Genomic DNA, 13,713 nt, shown 5'->3' with positions numbered 1-13,713 from the left:
AGATTAGGTAGCTGAGATATAAACTTTATAAAGGACACAGACAAACACAAAGATTTTTTTTAAAAAAAATGAAAATGGGGGGCGGAGCGTCGCGATACTATGGCGGACGCAAATTAAACTAGCTCCGATCGCCTCCTTCCCCAGACCCTTCAGAAACCAACGAATTAAACTCCGATGTCCACAAAAACTAAGGGGAAAGCTGTCCGAACTAAGAAGAAGCAAGATCCTAAAAGAAAAAACTCGGTATCAGCGTTCTTCTCACCAGAAAGCGCAATAAAGGTGGGTGGCCCGATTTCGCGCTCCCCGAGCAGTTTAAATATGGCGCTCAGCCCGTTTACTCCTCAGCCTACTGACGCTGCCCATTTAGATAATGAAGCAGAGAGACCGATTAACAAAAAAGACTTGGCGCTTTTAAAACTGGACATCCACAAATACTTTAATGAGGCTATTATAGACCATATTAAGCCCCTGAAAGAAAAGATCAGTGAGCTGTCAGAAGACCTTAACACAGCGGCGAACATAGCTGAGCGTTCAGCGCAGTTGGGCTTATCTCTTAAAGGGGAACTAACCATTTTAAAAGAGAACGAAAGCAAGCTGCAGAACAGATTGGCAATCTTGGAAAATACCGTATTTTTCGGTCCATAAGGCGCTCCGGACCATAGGACGCACCTTCCTCCTGGGGGGCAATCCGCTGCCTCCGCCTCTGATCCTGACGCTTCCCCCGCGCCTGCCTGCCTGGCTCCAGCTCTACTTCCAGCAAGCGCTGGGATCGCTCCATGCTGCCCCCACCGCAAACCCAGCGCTTCGCGAGCGATGGCTGCGGAGGGGGCAGCGTGCTTCCTCCTTGCCTGTCTGCCTGGCTCCAGCTCTGACGCTTACAGCAAGCGCCAGGATTGCTCCCTCCGCCCTCCGATCCCGGCGCTTGCTTTAAGCATCAGAGCTGGAGCCAGGCAGACAGGCACGGAGGAAGCATGCTGCCCCCTCCGCAGCCGGAGCTCGCGAAGTGCTGGGTTTGCGGTGGGGGCAGCGTGGAGCAATCCCAGCACTTGCTGGAAGCAGAGCTGGAGCCAGGCAGGCAGGCGCGGGGGAAGCGTCGGGATCGGAGGCGGAGGCAGCGGATTGCCCCCCCCCAAAGGAAGGTACGTCCTATCGTCCCTTCGCTCCATAAGACGCACACACTTTCCCCCACACTTTTTTGGGGGGGGAAAGTGAGTCTTATGGTCCAAAAATACGGTAAATGGCGAGCCTTAAATATTAAGCTACGTGGCTTTGAGGAGGGAGCTGAGGAGAAGAAAGACTTATTGCTCTTTGTTGCAGACTGGCTGCGAGAGGCATTTTCGCTGCCTGACAACGTGGCAGCTAGCATAATTAAAGTTCAGAGATTGGGCGCCATTTCACTGCAACGCCGCAACTTCACCAGGGACATACTGGTTCAGTTTACCAATCCCCGAATAAAAGACCTTATACTTCAAAAAGCAAGACAAAAAGATGGGGCTACACACAATGGGAAAAAAATCCTGTTCCTGCTAGATCTTTCGCCGGAAACGCTTGAAAAAAGAAGAAAACTAAAGATCATCTCAAGCAAGCTCCACGAAAGCAATCTAAGATTCAGGTGGAGCCGGAATTCAGATCTCCTGCTGTTTAAAAATGGCGCCTTCTACAAAATCCACGATGCGCAGTCGGGGATTACAGTGTTGAACACTCTTGCCATAAAATGCACGGAGGAAGAGGAAAAAGAGCTACGAAGAAACTTCAAGACTTTTAAAGACAACTTGCCACCTGAAGAAGCGGTTTAACTTCTCATAGTTATGCACAAGCATTACTTTGGTCAGCTAAAACTCAACTACTGACAGCAGCCCCGTTGGGCTTTCATCTCTAAGGAGTTGTCATGAAACTGTTAACCTACAGAAATCTGCTTTATAGATCTTAATAGAAGAGCTTGTTGTTAGGGAAATGACTTCACATATACACCTACGTTATTCCAAGTTTACCTACAACGTCTATTTTGCCCAAATTAATGAATTTATGATTCATAGTATTTATAATTTTTTCTTTATTAATTCCATAGACACTATTTATAAGCTTACCTTTTTAATGAAATTAATATAAATTTAAAGAAAATAATAATAATAATAATAATAATAATAATAATAATAATGATGACAATAATAATGACAACTTAATGAAATCATATCTAGGAAAGATCAAGACATTTGTAAGATCCCAATGTTGTTAATTTAATGGTATTCTGGGTAATTAGTCATGTTTATTTTCAGAATTAATGAACTCTCTCTTTTGAATGCTTTGATATAATTCTTAACACCAAATAGATTAAATGAAAGGGAAAGTGTTGCAAAAGGTGGGTTTATTCAACAGAGAGCTAACTGATAAGCAATTCCATTTGAGACATTAATATGAGTGATTTTGCAAAGAATGTCTTATTACTACAGCTCTGTATGGCTATTGAAACATCCTCAAATCCTTTCATATTTACTTGAGTAATGGAGTTTATCCCACAGCAGGTTGTATTGCTTTTAATGAGATATCACTACAATGCAGTAAAACAAAAAAAAAAATTAACAATTGGCTTCTTGCTCCTAAATTTTATAGTAGAAAACTTATCCTCTATAATTCTATAGTAATTAGATCTGTAAAGCATCAACGATAGGTTACAGGTTATTTCTACAAAGTTTTAAATTTATTCCTTATAAGAAACCAAATGTTGGAGTTTTAAATGTTAAAATAGAATGGGGAAGGGGGGTATTAGAGTTTATGTGATCTAACTGAAACTTTTGCCCTCCTAGAAGGGAGATAGTAGTTTCAGATAAGGGAAACCTAAGGTTTTTTCCCTAGCTTTCTAGTTATTGGGAAGCTGTGAAACTCCACCCAAAGATTGGGTGTTAGTTAGTAGAATCTATTTGCTTATTTTTTCTTATTATTGGTGTGTGTATTGGTGCCATTTCTCAGTCCTCATTTTCCCTATTTATTGTTATTTAAATTTTTGTTAGTTAGTGAAGGTTGCAGTAAGATACAGCATTCAATATTTGGATTGATCTAGTACTCATTCACGAAAGGGCAGGTTAGGTTCTTTGAACTGCATTAAACCTTACATTCAGTGTTTGCAATGTCTAAAAGCCTAAAATTTTTGACTTGGAACTGCAGAGGTTTTAAACATCCAATTAAACGTACTCGTATCTCTAATTTTCTAGCAAAGCAGCGCCCACATGTGGTTTGCCTACAGGAAACTCATGTGAGAAAACAATCTCCTTTTGGACTACGCTCTAAATGGTTCAACCAAATCTTTCACGCGCCAGGATAGTCTAAAGCAAGGGGGGTGGCAATCCTATTCTCTAAAACTACTGCCTTCAATTTGCAAGGTATTAAGTCGGATCCTAAAGGAAGGTATATATTTGTTAAAGGTTCTTTGAATGGTAAACCTATAACGATTGTGCCTATTTATACACCCAACAGCGGCCAATTGTCTTTTTTGAAGGAGACCTTCTCTGAGCTAATGGATTTCAAACACAGTGAAATCATTGTTGGAGGTGACCTTAACTGCATCGTGGACCTGAATCTTGATAGGTCAGGGGGTAAGAGGCTTGAACCTCGACGTACAAAAAAGACAGGTTTAAGCAATCTTTTGCACTCTCTTAATTTAACAGACATCTGGAGGGCATTAAATCAGAAAATGCGTGATTATACCTATTTCTCACACGTCCACAACTCATACTCTAGGATTGACTATATTTTAACTTCTCCAACTTTCCTAGCCTGTGCCCATGATGTCAAAATTGGTTCTAGAACTATTTCAGACCACTCCTGGGTATCAGCTGAATTTATGAGGCAAGAACTAGATAATAAAGGCCAAACCTGGTCCCTGAATAATCTTCTTTTGACTAAAGATAGCATATGTGATAGGGTACATAAACAGATACAAGAATACTTTCAATTTAATGACAGCTGTGGTGTTTCACAGCATGTAGTCTGGGATGCCTTTAAGGCAGTAATTAGAGGCAACCTTATTTCCTTGGCTGCAGCTTGCCATAAAAATAGAAACAAGGACATTTTGGAACTTAAATCTAAAATTGCTGAGCTGGAAACAAAGCACAAGAAATTTGGAGGGAAAAAAACTCTTAAAAAGTTAACTATGGAAAGAAATAAATTGGATCTAATTGAGACCTCAGATATTAAAAAAAAATTGCTATATTTGAAACAGCAATACATTACTAAAACTGCAAAATCTTTAAGATTACTAAAATTTAGACGTCAACAAAATAGAGCTAATTCACTGATCCACTCTATTAAATCGCCCCAAGGCGCTTTACATGTCACGCCTCAAGAAATCATTAAAGTTTTTCAAGATTACTACTCATCTCTGTATAAAACATCTATTGACACGGATTTGGATTTTAAAAAATATTTGAGGGACATGAAATTTGACCAGAAATGATCAAATAGTGATACTGAATTCATGGATAGACCTATTTCAGAACTTGAAATTCGGGAAGCGCTATCCACAATTAAAAATAATAAAGCTGTAGGCAATGATGGTTTTCCTATAGAATTCTATAAAAAATTTAGTTCCAGCTTACTGTCCCCCCTAACGAAAACGTGCAATCTAGCAATGAAAGAAGGTGTAATCCCTGAGACTTGGAAAGACTCCAAAATGATAGTAATCCACAAAGAGGGAAAGGACAAACAGGATCCCAAATCCTATTGTCCAATCTCACTTCTAAATCATGATTTTAAAATTTTCTCAACTGTATTGGCCCGCAGACTGAATAAAATTATTAGTTCATATGTCCATCCGGATCAGGCAGGCTTCATCCCTGGCCGGTCCATCTCAGACAACATCAGGAGAATGCTTAATCTTATTCATTTCGGTAAATCAACCCAAACAACCTCCCTTATTGTCTCGTTAGACGCGGAGAAAGCGTTCGATAGATTGGAAATTAATTATTTAAAAGCGGTACTAGAACAGATGGGTTTTGGCAAAAGCTTTTTAAACTCAATAACAGCCATTTACAACTCCCCGAAAACACAAATAAGTATTAATAACTTCAGATCCAATGCCATCACTTTATCTAGAGGCACGCGCCAGGGATGTCCCCTATCCCCGATCCTATTTGCTCTTTCACTTGAACCTTTAGCGCACTTAATGCGTACAGATCCCGAGATTGAAGGAATAGAGGTCGCTGGAAAAGCCCACAAGATTAGTCTATTTGCAGATGACGCAGTTATATATTTAAGCAACCCACTGAAATCATTAACTAAATTAATGCAGGTAATGAGAACTTTTGGAAAATATTCTGGCTTCGCAATAAATGTATCCAAATCAGAAATTTTCCCGATTTATTTCCCTCCTGATGTGCATCATGAAATTATGCTCACTTTCCCTTTTAAATGGGTCAATAAAACATGGCGTCATCTGGGAATACAAATCCCTACAGATTTATCTAATTTGATTGGGGCAAACTTTAAACAACTATTTAAAACAGTTAAAACAGACCTGATGTCTTGGTCAAAACTTCAACTTAACTTACTGGAGAAAATTGATCTATTAAAAACCTTTGTTTTGCCCAAATTTCTTTTTTTATTTCAGAATATCCCTATGGATATCCCAAGAGGTGACATGAAAACGTGGCAAAAGAGTTTTTCCCTGTTTTTGTGGCAGAATAAGAAGCCAAGAATAGCATACCAACTGCTTGCTAAACCAAGTGCTAAAGGAGGTCTAGGGGCGCCAATTCTAGAGAAATACCACCTAGCAGCCCAGCTGCGGAATGTCTTATTATACACTAGGAAAACCTGCGATTTGCCCTGGCTTCAAATAGAGGCGGCAAGTATTTTTCCTGTAAATTTCAATGAGTTTGTGTGGGTTAGTGAGACGGACAGGAAAAAGAATGTGCTAGCCAATCCCTTTTTACGCTATACACTACAACTTTGGGACAAGTATAGATCCTTAGTAATCCAACCATCGACCCCAGTTATGACTTTCTTGGGACAACCCTGGTTCCCGCCAGGCATGCCTAAAGAAAACTTCAAAATCTGGAGGAAAGAAAAAATTATTAGAATCTCAGATATCAGCGCAAAAGGTAAATTATGTACACGCACTCAGCTTGAAGCTAAATTTAAAATTGAAATTCCTTGGTACGAGTATCATCAAATACATGATACTCTAAGTAAAGTGGTCCCAGTGATGCAATCCATTAGCCAGCTGAATGTCTTTGAGAAACTAATACATGAGGAAAATACGAGAATGAGAGGTGTAACTGCAAAGTTGTACTGTTTATTAAATTAAAAAAAACTGGACACAACCCACATCCCAGCAGAATGCGTGGGCCAAAGATTGTAAAACGCAACTGACAGAGGAGCAGTGGTACATAATTTGGACATCATCTGCATGCAAATCCAGATGTACTAACTTTAAACTGCAGCAATACAAAATAATCTCGAGATGGTACTTAACTCCGCAAATTCTAAGTCATGCACACAAAAACACCAGCTCTATTTGTTGGAAAGGCTGTGGGGCCTCTGGTTCCTTCCTTCATTGCTGGTGGTCGTGTCAAAAAGTACAAAAATTTTGGAGCATTTTAATAACCAAAATTGAAGCAATCGTAAAGGAAACCATTCCTCGCACCCCTGAATTTGTCCTTCTTAATTTATGGTCAAAGACTACTTTTTCCAAACTAAAATCAGAACTTATTTCACTTTTGCTTTTAGCAGGTAAACTACTGCTTGCAAAACATTGGAAATCTACCAAAATACCATCACTGACTCTCTGGTTCCAGAAGGTGTGGGAACTTATAATCCAAGACAATTGCCTCTCAACTCACTTTAGGGGATAATCCCAAAATAGGTGAAAATTTTGTAGAGAAATGGTTTCCCTTTTTGGACTTTGTAAACAGCAACACATCCAAAAAATGTACAATGCCAAAAAAGTACCTAAACTTTGTTCTTTACTGAATTTGATCTGTATGAGCTAGGTCAATTGCTAAATGGATATGCAACTGCTTACTGGATTTTTTTAATTATATATATATATATATATATATATATACACATATAAATTTTAAGTTTTAAAAAAATGAAAATAAAACATGCTTAAAACATTAGCACTTGTTGGTCTTAAAGGTGCTTTCTTTGTATTTCTCCCAATGGGATCCAGGGAACTGGGCAAAGGAAGCTCTGGCTCTTTCCTTCCTTCCTTCCCTTCCTCAGAAGATCAGGAGGGGGAGGAGCCTCAGCCAGTAGAAGAAAGAGAGGCTTGGCTCAGTAGCTTTGCCGTGCGATTGAGAGAGCCTGGCAAAGCAAGCTCTTCCTCCCCAAGGGGGGGGGGACCCTCAGCCAATGGAGAAAGTAGAGACTTTGCTCTTTAGCTCCTGTGCAATTGAGCAAGCCTTGCAAAGCAAGCTGTAATGCAGAAGGAAGCTAGAGGAAGAAGAAAGCAGATGACAGCCAATTGCTCGGGGACCTAATAGGAGCCCTCTGGGGACCTGATTTGGCCCCCAGACCACATGTTTGACACCCCTGTATGTGGCTTATACCTTGTTGAGGTCCTTCCCCAGTCTCCACCCAAAGTCACTCCCTCCCCAGGCTTCACCCCTAAATCTTCAGGAGTTTCCCTATCCAGTTGTTTAAATAGTGCCAGTTTATGTTATACTGGTGTTTTGTTTTTAAAAATGGATTTTACTGTATTGATCGGTAAGCAGCCGTAGACAACCACGAGCTGGCTTAGAATTGTTAAGCTACCGTAGGTTTTGTCCTCTCTCCTACAACCCTGTCTGCTACAACCTTAAAAGTAATCTTATCACTGTTGCATGAATAATTATTATAAAGCACTTGTGCATCCCGACCCTATACATGCTTATTTGGATATGAACGCTGGTGAAGCCCAGTAAGTGCAAATCCAACCCTAACAAATATGTTCTGATAAATCAAGTCTCGAAACTTCCCCCATAGTAACCGTTTCTGATTTACAGGTCCCCATAATTGGGGGCGGATAACAGTAAACTACAAAACAGGGAGTGCTGGGAAGCCCCTAGAGGAAGTGACACGTCAGTGCAGTGCATGCTGGTTTGCTAACAGTAAGGCCAGTCAGCCGGAGAAAGCGACCGGGAAAAGGAGGAGCTGCTACAGCATGACAGCCGCGCCAGAGTGAACTCTTGTGCCCGTGGCGAGAGACTTTTGATGCCTTCACAGCAGGTGAGGTTCCTTTTTAAGAGTCTAGACAGGCTGGCTGGCGTAACGTTCCCCTTCCTGCTTTCGGTGTGCGTTGTCCTTCTCGGCGGATTCAGGACTGAAGTATAGGTTTAAGTGCAGAGCGCTTGAACTGCAGGGTAAGCAGCGAAACTGCTTCATAGTTTGCTCGCCGTTGGCTGCGCGGTGAGAAAAGCAGCAAACAAGAATGAATGAAAAGGGATCATAGAAGGGGGTCCAGGCCCGAAGGAGACATTTACACTGGAAACCCAGTTGATCTCTGAGGGACGGGCAATGAGTTGAACTTTGCCTTCTGCTGCTTTTACTGCTGGGTGTCTCTAGCTACTGGCTCGGCAGCCCCTTACGGCCGCTCGTTTTGAAGGACGCGTACCGACCAGCGCGTTCTTGGATGTTCAAGAAGGACAGGAGGACGGCGAGCCTCAGATTTTACGAGAGTAAAATGGGGATTAGACGCGCGGCTCTATGCATGGGAGGTGGGGAGTTAATTATAATGCCAGAAATTAGATTTCTGACTTCGTGGGCTCTGTGGGAAAGGCAGAGAGTGAGGCCCTCAGTATATGGCTTACCCTGACAGAAGCATGCGAGGACCCCCTCCCACCCTTAACAACTGAAGGCACAAAAAGACAGCGTGGTACCATAGTGATAACATTTGAAACAGGTCGATGCAGCTATAGCAATTGGATGTCACTTAATGTGGAGGTTTGTGGGGCAGGTTCTGTCATACCAGCTCATTTATTTTGCTTTTTAAAACTTAGGATTCCTCTTAAAGAGTACTGGGTAACACATGTGATTATCTACACCTCCATTTTACGTTAAAGGACCCAGTGAGTTGGTTAAGCTGGGGGCAGAGAATGACTGGGCCCCCGTGGCGCAGAGTGGTAAAGCTGCAGTACTGCAGTCAAACTCTCTACTCACGACCTGAGTTTGATCCCAGTGGAAGCTGGGATCAGGTAGTCGGCTCGAGGTTGACTCAGCCTTCCATCCTTCCGAGGTCAGTAAAATGAGTACCCAGCTTGCTGGGGGGAAAGTGTAGATGACTGGGGAAGGCAATGGCAAACCACCCCGTAAAAATCTGCCGTGAAAACATCGTGATGCATTGTCACCCCAGAGTCGGAAATGACTGGTGCTTGCACAGGGGACTACCTTTTTTTTACACCTCCGTTTTAAGTTAACGGACCCAGTGAGTTGGTTAAGCTGGGGGCAGAGAATGACTAGGCTAAGGGTATCCATTCACTCCACTGAGCTTTGTAGCTTTAGCTGGATGTGGTAACCCTATACCTCTAACCCTGGGCTACACCAGCTGTCTCATACCTTGTGCATAGGGTTGCCAGTTCTGGGTTTGGGAGATTTCTGGAGAATTTAGGGGTGAAGGAGGGTGGGGTTTGGAGAGGGGAGGGACCTCAGTGGGGTATAATACTATAGAGTCCACCTTCCAAAGTAGTCATTTTCTCCAGATGGTCTCTGCTGCCTGGAGATGTGTTGTAATAGTGGGAGATCTCCAGCCACCACCTGGAGGTTGGTAACTATACTTGTGAATCTATTTATGTCTTTAAAAGAATCACAGTGTAATCCTATGAAGAACTGCACCCTTCTGAGCCTATTGATTGCAGTGGTTTTGGAAGGATGTAATTGTCAGACAATGAAGCTTAGTGTGCATTTTTGCTTGGCTCTCCCCCCCCCCCCCCATTTTGGGCAGCAAATGCCTTTTTCTGTGATGAGGATCTGTTTGTGATGATCCATTTCTCTCAGCACCTTCCTACCTATTCCAGGCAAGAAAAAAGGAGGGCAGCTAATGCTCTTTTTGAGGGCAGGTGATTCAACATAAGCAGGGGTTGAAGGCAGTTACATCACTTCTCTTTAGAATGCTTGAGGTGTTTACATCTGGGCAGAAGACATTAAGAATGCACTTTTTAATGATGGTAAGGCACAAACAATTGCCTAACTGTCATCACCATCTTTGCCACAAGTATCAAGGCTAGAGATTTTCATTGTTTAGAGAATTTTGTAGCACAAGTTCATCTTGCATCAGAAGCCTCAGAGACACCAAGCCCTAGCAGTTCCTGTATTGTGCTGAGGCGGACTGTTACCTTATTGAATTAAGTGTGACATTCACATTTTCTCCCCCATGGTGGTATAGAATTTAAGTAAATTTAATAGTTGTGTTTTGTGTAACATAAGGCACAACACCCAGCTGGACTACATTTGTGACAACAGCTAAATTCAGAGGGCTCAGAAAGGGGGGTGGGGTATATTCTAATCTTTTGCAGTATATTCAACAAGGCTTAGTGCTGGGTAAGTACATGTAGGATTGAAGCCTTACTCATCATTATACAGTCACTACATTGCCCAGGGAACTGCTGTTCAGCACAGTATTATGCAATACCGTTAGTAATGAACTTGGCCCATGTGCCTCCGGCTGCCTGCTGCACATTTTGCTAGTCCTTGAAGCTTTTCCTTAAGAGACAAATGAAACACGTAAGGACAGTGGTTCCATGATGATTTGTAAGAGAACTGACCATTGGGCTGTCATCTGGTCCCACCTTCTTTCTCTTCATACCTAGCTCCTGTGTCTGTTGTCCAGCAACTCCTTCTATTCTGCATCGTGCCTCATTTCTGCAGAACCAATGGGATAGCTCCATAGCATCAAATGTCTTTAATCAGGGCTAATGTGAGAGTCTTGGTGTCAGAATATTACGAGATAAAGGTGGTTCATTAATGACGGTCTTCAGTGCTTTAAGGGGACCATGGTATATTCTGTTCCGGTCTCCAGAATGACCAAGAGTGCTGTCATTTTCAGAATATAATCTGTCTGCTGGTGAACAGAGTAGGGATTCTTATGGATTGCCCTATAGCAGGGATGGCCAGCGGTAGCTCTCCAAATGTTTTTTGCCTACAACTCCCTTCAGCCCCAGCCAGCATGGCCAGTGGCTGGGGCTGATGGGAGTTATAGGCAAAAACATCTGGAGAGCTACTGTTGGCCACCCCTGCCCTATAGTGACACATTATTTTTTCCTTGGAAATTTATCAAAGTTATCTTACTAAAGATATCTTTTGAAACACTGCAAGAATGAATTTTTTTCCGGCTTGTATCAATTTGAACTAAGGCTATACTATTCAAGACTGTGCAATTTTTTCTATGTCATATTCCTAATATGCCTACAAAACAATTGCATCTTCATACTCTGGGATTATGAACCGTGCAGATACACAGTAGCCTAGCTGACTCTACAGGATCTTGCTGCTGAATTCTGCAGAAAAGTAGAATTAATAAGCATTCTTGCAATGACTGACTTTAATATTTGAAAAGAATGCTTGTAAAAAAAGGCCTAGGTAATCTTGCAGTCTGCTCTAATATATGTTCTCAAACATCACATCCTTCCCAGTGTGGAAAGCATACTGCTGTAATCAGATATTAAATCTTTTTACATACAGTTGAAATGTCTTGATTTTGTTTTTGCATATGTCCCCCCAAAAAACCTCCCCCAAACCTCCCCAGGTACATGTTATCATACCTTCAGGGAGTGCCCCCTAGAATTGAGGAATTAATATTTCCTTCTTTGCATTTTTTATATTCCTTACTTTTGTGTTGAAAAACAGACTGCAAGATAAGGCCATTAAGCAGTGCTTCCTCTAATTTTTCATCCCTTACATTCTGACAGGTTTATGTCCTACTTGTGTGGTTCTTGTTGCTTTGGAATTGTTAGAACAGCAGAATGCAAATGGGAATCCAACAGCTGAGCTTTTTAGAATGCCACTTGGGTAATATCAATCTGTTGGATGTTCATCCTCTCAGCTCCAGGAGAGGGTTTCAGGATCATTTAAATTAAACACTTTGCTCTTCTAACTGTAACGCACAAACACACACAAGCTTTTAAAACAAAAGTCCGATGGTACTTCAGAAATTTACAAAAATTTATTCCAGCATGTTTTGTGAATTGGAGCTCACTTCATGCATCTGAAAAGTGTACTTCTATAGTCTCTGCCAAATGGGTGTCTACTTCACACATATGATAAAACTAATGAAAGTTTATGCTAGAACAACTTTTGTTGGTGTTTAAGATGCCCCTGAACCTTTTTTTAAAATGTTGCTGCACTAGACTAACACAGTCCTGATGAAATCAAGAGCATGAAGTGCTTTGCAATTCACTTATTTACCACAGCTCTTTGTGGTAAGTCAGGCTGAGGAAAGGGTGATGTGCCACCTTCATGGCCACCTAGTGACCTTCATGGCCAAATGGAGATTTGAACCTGGATCTTTGAGTTTCAGGCTTTCTCCTGGATTTCCAAGCTTTCTCTTCTTGTCTGTTGGCCACCTAGTTCTCCAGTGGGCATATTTCATGAGCTAGTGGAGATACTGTCCTATGTGGTATTGCAGACATCTAAACTGATTGTTCTGGGGGACTTCTATATCCATGCCAATGATCCCTTACCAGGATCAGCCCAGGATTTTATGTCTCTTTGCCTGCCTTGGGCCTCTATCAAATTGTTGTGGGCCCAGCACATGAAAGAGGTCACATGTTAGATTTAATTTTTTGCACTCATCAGCCGAGGAATGGCCTGGTTTCAGTGTTAGCGCTTTGACCTTCAGCACAATCTGACTACTTAAAGCCAAAGTGAATGTGGCTCCCAACACCCTGCCCACAAAGGCTTATGGATCCTACTGGATTCCAGAATGGCCTGGGGATTTTAGGATCCCAAACACATGCTCAGCTGAGGCTTCAGTGTGAATGTGGAACGTGAAGCTCCTTGATCCTGTCAACATGGTTGCTGCTCTGGGACCATGCCTGTCACTGGGGTGTAATCCTGCCCCCAGGTTTGCTATGAAATTGGATGATCTGAAGAGGTCTGGGAATTGTCTGGAATGATGTTGGCAACAAACCTGTACTGAATCTGATAGGGTACGCTATAGAGCCTATAGAAGACCTATGAAGCAGCAGTAACAGCAACAAAGAAATATTACTACTTTGCTACTGTAGCATCAGCTTGCTCACAGCCATTCCAGTTGTTCAAGGTAACTGAGCAACTGCTGACACCAAAATCTGAGCCTTGTCAGGAAGAGACGATTAGCTGTGATACCTTTCCCTGGATGTATCAGGTGTAACATAGGCACACTAGAAGACAAGACTAATACACTACCTGGTCTATTTGTGGATCATATTGTCCCAGTTTCCGTGATGGATGTCAACAAGATCCTGTGGTTGGTGAAGGCCTTTACTTACACTCTGGATTCTTGCCCATCCTGGCTGCTAAAATAATATAAGGACCACAACCAACAAACCCTTAGTATCTATTACAAATCTATCATTAACTCAGGGCACCTTCCCTTGGCCACTCAAAGAGTGGCTACTACTTTAAAAAACCATCCCTACAAAAGAATGATTTGGCCAGTTATCTGTCCTTTTTTTGGCACAGAGATTGAGAGAGCAGTAACCAACCACCTCCAAGTCTTCTTGAATAACTCATCTGCTATAGACTCTTTCTATCTGACGTAAGGAA

General features: G+C 42.0%; 1 protein-coding gene across 1 annotated transcript in view; it reads left to right on the top strand.

Annotated features, from left to right (window-relative positions):
- The first annotated feature begins 8,034 nt into the window (after window positions 1–8,034).
- Window positions 8,035–13,713, top strand: part of CCDC134 (coiled-coil domain containing 134) — a 39,822-nt gene continuing 34,143 nt past the window's right edge. Inside the window, exon 1 of the mRNA XM_060245358.1 lies at window positions 8,035–8,202. The gene's annotated coding sequence lies outside the window, so the exon portion shown is untranslated. The remainder of the gene's footprint in view (window positions 8,203–13,713) is intronic.

This window comes from Heteronotia binoei, chromosome 8 (genome assembly GCF_032191835.1).
Source record: "Heteronotia binoei isolate CCM8104 ecotype False Entrance Well chromosome 8, APGP_CSIRO_Hbin_v1, whole genome shotgun sequence".
Lineage (NCBI taxonomy): Eukaryota > Metazoa > Chordata > Lepidosauria > Squamata > Gekkonidae > Heteronotia > Heteronotia binoei.
Note: the sequence above shows the minus strand (reverse complement) of the source record. Positions and strands in the feature narration are given on the sequence as shown.